The sequence below is a fragment of the Piliocolobus tephrosceles genome, chromosome 4 (genome assembly GCF_002776525.5).
Source record: "Piliocolobus tephrosceles isolate RC106 chromosome 4, ASM277652v3, whole genome shotgun sequence".
In the NCBI taxonomy this organism is placed as follows: domain Eukaryota; kingdom Metazoa; phylum Chordata; class Mammalia; order Primates; family Cercopithecidae; genus Piliocolobus; species Piliocolobus tephrosceles.
In genome coordinates, this window is record NC_045437.1 from 132,631,639 (window position 1) to 132,636,972 (window position 5,334).

The 5,334-nt window shown below is 50.7% G+C and overlaps 1 pseudogene; it reads left to right on the forward strand.

The window, feature by feature from the left end:
• The first annotated feature begins 1,571 nt into the window (after window positions 1-1,571).
• On the forward strand, window positions 1,572-2,706 carry LOC111547097 (annotated as a pseudogene).
• The last annotated feature ends 2,628 nt before the right edge of the window (window positions 2,707-5,334 follow it).

Here is a 5,334-nt window from a genome sequence, read left to right on the forward strand (position 1 = left end):
TCTCTCTCTTCATTCTTTTTCTCATTTATTCATTTGTATTCTTTCTCAGAATTCACTCCCAAACCTTTTCTAATAATATTGCCTTAAAGCCAGTACAGGAAGACAGATTTGAGCTGGACTCCTGTCTCCTTATTGGTCAACCTGCAACAAAAAGCTTTGCTTTTCCCCAAAACCTGGAGCCATTGTATTGGCTTGCAGCACATTGGGCAGTGAGCCCCTTTTGCTCGGTAACAAGACGACCAAGTCAAATTCCACCAGATAGTATCTGCTGTGCATTACTGTCACCAGAAGCTTGTTGTTCATAGAGACTCAAAAGCAGATGGTTGGGCATGGTGACTGACACCTGTAATCCCAGCACTTTGGGAGGCTGAGACAGGCAGTCCACCTAAGGTCAGGAGATGCACAAGAAGGAGAAGAGACCAGCCTAGCCAACATGGTGAAACCCTGTTTCTACTAAAAATGCAAAAATTAGCCAGGCATGGTGGCATGCACCTGTAATACCAGCTACTTGGGAGGCTGAGGCAGGAGAATTGCTTCAACCCAGGAGGCGGAGGTTGCAGTGAGCCAAGATCACACCACTGCACCCCAGCCTGGGTGACAAAAGCAAGACTCTGTCTCAAACAAATATACAGGCCAGGTGTGGTGGCTCATGCCTTTAATCCCAGCACTTTGGGAGGCCAAGACGGGTGGATCACCTGAGGTCGGGAGTTGGAGACCAGCCTGACCACCATGGAGAAATCCCATCTCTACTAAAAATACAAAATTAGCTGGGCATGGTGGCAGATGCCTGTAATCCCAGCTACTCAGGAGACTGAGGCAGAAGAATCACTTGAACCTGGAAGGCGGAGGTTGCAGTGAGCCGAGATTGCACCATTGCACTCCAGCCTGGGCAACAAGAGTGAAACTCCATCTCAAAAAAAAAAAAAAAAATATATATATATATATATATATATGTATACACGCACACGTATACATATACACATAAATATGTGGCAGAAAACCTGCCCTTGGATGCTGGCATGAACATCAAGATTTCAGACTTCAGCATCGGCAACAAATTCACCTTTGTCAACAAGGTGGTTGTCTTCCTTCCAGTTATCCCTTTTGCTGCCCTGGAACTCTTCGTGGTCAAAAGTATGACGGACTCACCACGGATTTCAGGAGTCAGTTTCTATACACTGGTCAATGGATCCCTGCCTTTGATGGACAGAACTTCAAGGAGCTGTAGGATGAAGTACAGAGTGGAATGTGTCACATTCACTTCTACTTGTTCATGGAAGGTGAAAACCTGCTTAAGAAATTACTCATTCTCAATTCCAGCAAGAGAGACTCTTTGGAGCAAATAATGAATGCTCCATGGATGAATGTATTCCATATCCCTCTAAAAGATGAACTAAACCCTATGTGGAGCCATTTTATGACGACAAGGACCTTCCCCCTCACGTGGCAACAGACAGAGTTGATGGTGTCCGTAGGTTCCACACATGAAGAGATTTAAGACTTGCCTTGGGAGACTCCAGCGCTACTGCCGCCGCCACCCGAGCCAGAGTGGGCTGGGCCGCCGAGGCAAAATGGTGGACTACAGCATGTGGGACCACATAGAGGTGTCTAATGATGAAGACGAGACGCACCCCGACATCAACACGGCCAGCCTCTTCCACTGGCGGCACCAGGCCGGGGGGCAGCGCATGGAGCAGTTCCAGAAGGAGAAGGAGGAACTGGACAGGGGCTGTCACAAGTGCAAGCGCAAGGTGGCCGAGTGCCAGAGGAAGCTGAAGGAGCTGGAGGTAGCCCAGAGTGGCAAGGCAGAGCTGGGGCTGCTGCAGGTCAAGGCACAGCAGCTGCTCAAGGAGGATCGGGGCTGGGAGCAGAAGCTGGAGGAGATGCACAAGAAGGAGAAGAACATGCCCTGGAACGTGGACACGCTCAGAAAAGACGGTTTCAACAAGAGAATGGTCAACACCAAGCCCAAGAAGGTGGACGAGGACTCAGAGGAGGTGAGGGAGCAGAAACACAAGACCTTCGTGGAAAAGTACGAGAAACAGACCAAGCACTTCGGCAGACTCCTCACTGGGATAACAGCCAAGAGTACCTGTCAGACAACGTCCACCTGGTGTGCGAGGAGACAGCCAATTACTTGGTCATCGGATGCATTGATCTAGAGGTGGAGGAGAAATGTGCACTCATGGAGCAGGTGGTCCCCCAGACAATCGTCATGCAGTTTATCCTGGAGCTGGCCAAGAGCCTGAAGGTGGACCCCCGGGCCTGCTTCCGGCAGTTCTTCACTGAGATTAAGACAGCCGATCGCCAGTACATGGAGGGCTTCGACGACGAACTCGAAGCCTTCAAGGAGCATGTGCGGGTCTGTGCCAAACTGCACATCGATAAGGCCATGAAGGAGTACGAGGAGGAGGAGCGTGAGAAGCGGCTCGGCCCTGGCGGCCTGGACCCCGTCGAGGTCTACAAGTCCCTCCCCGAGGAACTCCAGAAGTGCTTCGATGTGAAGGACGTGCAGATGCTGCAAGACGCCATCAGTAAGATGGACCCCACCGACGCGAAGTACCACATGCAGCGCTGCTTTGACTCCGCCTCTGAGTTCCCAACTCTAAGGCCAGCGAGGCCAAGGTGGGAATGGAGGCGGGTCCCGAGGAACCGCTGCTGGAAACTGTTCCCAAGACGGGTGATGAGAAGGATGTCCGCCTGTGACCCGCCCCAGCCGCCACCGCCACCTGCTTGCAGGCCCCTACGCGCCCCTTTTCAAAAAACAGATAGACGCCATCTCGCCCACTCCTGGCTTCCTCCACTAGCCTTAGCCCAGCCGGGGGGCCCGCCGAGCCTTCCCTGGCCTCTCCACTGCCCCCACTCTCCAGCGCCCACTCAGGTCTCTGCTTTGAATCAAGGGGCTTCACTGCCTGCAGCCCCTCATCAACATTATGCCAAAGGCCCGGGGGTCCTGGGAGGGGCAGAGGTCGCCAGGCTGGTCCACCAGGTAGTAGGGGAGGGTCCCCAACCAAGGGACTGGCTCTGGTCACTGGACTCTGTTTTCACTGTCGTCTGCTTTCTGTGTCTTCTATTTGGCAAACAACGATTATGTTCCAATAAAGGATTTCAGATGCTCGAGGAAAAACTTGCAATGGGCCAGAGGTACAACAAGGCAATGCCTTTCGATCTGCTCTTGGGCTACAAGAGGTCCAAGCTGGAGGTCTGCACCATCCCTTTGCATCCCCAGCCTTTGGCAGATCTGACCAACAGCAGCACACTTTCCCATGCCACAGGGTGCAGCACAGGGTCTCTGCCAGCTCCAAGCTTGAGTTTCACGGAGCCTACCACTCCCACCTTTAATTGCTGTATTAGTGTGCAAGCGCTGCCATAATACCACAAACTGGAAGCTTAAACAGCAATTATTTTCTCATAGTTCTAGAGGCTGGAAGTCCAAGATCAAGGTGTCAACAGGGTTAGGTTCTTCTGAGGCCACCCTTCTTGTCTTGCAGAGTTTTCTCACTGTGTCCTCACATGGTCTTTTCTCTGTGCCCATGCATCCCTGGTGTCTCTTCCTCTTTTTATAAGGAAGCCAGTCCTGTTTGATTGGGACCCCATCCTTATGCCCTTATTTAAACTTTAAAGCCCTGGCTGGGCGCAGTGCCTCATGCCTGTAATCCCAGCACTTTGGGAGGCTGAGGCAGGTGGATCACCTGAGGCCAGGAGTTCAAGACTAGCTTGGCCAACATGGTGAAACCCCGTCTCTACTGAAAATACAGAAATTAGCTGGGGGTGGTGGCTCTAATTCCAACTACTAGGGGGGCTAAGTCAGGAGGATCACTTGAACCTGGGAGGCAGAGTAAGCCGAGATCATGCCACTGCACTCCAGCCTGGGCAACAGAGTGAGACTCTGTCTCAAAAAAACTTTAAAGGCCTTAATTTTAAAACACCTCTTCAAAGGCCTTATCTCCAAATACAGTCACACTGGGGATTAGGGCTTTGACATATGAATGTTGGGGACATGGGGGTCACAATTCAGTCCTTAAAAATTGCTGCACTAAGAACATTCAGAGGAGCAAGGTGGATCCTCAAGAGGTTCTGGAGATAGGGCAGAAGCCAGGGACACAGCCAATGTGCCTGCCAGTCCCCCATGCAGGCTGGAGCCCTCGCCACAAACCGCAAGTTCTCCTTCAAGTTTATACAGAGGCATCTTTGTTTCAGGTTTTCCAAAAGGAACCTAAAAAAACTGAGTGGAGATGTTCAAACCTGAAGAGGCCGAGCCACACTTGCTACACTTTATATATAGTATGAAGATCTCAGGCTCCATGGAGCCCAATGAGATGACGTGGGAATTTGGCAAGGTGCTCAACACAAACAGCTGCCAGGGCAAGCTGAATAAGAAATGGTGCTGCTGTGTGTGCATGGTGTGCCAGACCAGGAAGGCTTTCTGCAGCGGAAGGTGGAGGTGTGCAAACTCCCACCGCAATCTCTCAGAGTTCAGTGGAAACGCATGGCTGGCACCTCCCTGGCCTTCAAAAGTATTGCCTCCAAACTCATGACAAAGATCCTCTCTACAAAACTCTACTCAGCCTCCCCTGGACTCTTTTTCACCTAGGCCTGACTTTTGGACTCCCGTGTCCATCTCTACATTGTCCAGTTTTAGCAAGAATCCTGCTAAGTTGGTTTAGACAGAAATCCCCCATCCTGCATGTCTAATCACCCCGATATCTATTTTTTTTTTTTTTTTTTTTGAGAGAGAGAGTCTCAATCTGTCACCCAGGCTGGAGTGCAGTGGCATGATCTTGGCTCACTACAAGCTCTGCCTCCTGGGTTTACACCATTCTCCTGCCTCAGCCTCCCTAGCAACTGGGACTACAGGTGCCCGCCACCATGCCTGGCTAATTTTTTTTATTTTTAGTAAAGATGGGGTTTTGCCATTTTAGCTAGGATGGTGTTGATCTCCTGACCTCATGATTTGCCCACCTCGGCCTCCCAAAGTGCTGGGATTGCAGGCGCGAGCCACCGCACCCAGCCTAATCACCCCTGATACCTAACATGTTTTCTCATCCTCCACCATCCCCTTGGTGATATCTGATCACCTGGTCTGTCTGCAGCAAGAAGCCTGGTTAGGTCAGTACAGTCAGAATCTCCCTTATCACTGATGTTTTCTCTTAGTAATCTTCCATCCACTGACTGCCCGCCGTCCCCGTTCCTTGGCTATAAATTCCCACTTGCCCCTGCTGTATTTGGAATTCAACCTAATTCTATCCTGAAGGCTCTTTTTCCCTATTGCAATAATACTGAACAAAATCTGTTTTTACCACTTTAACTACTGCCAAGTTCTGATTTTCTTTA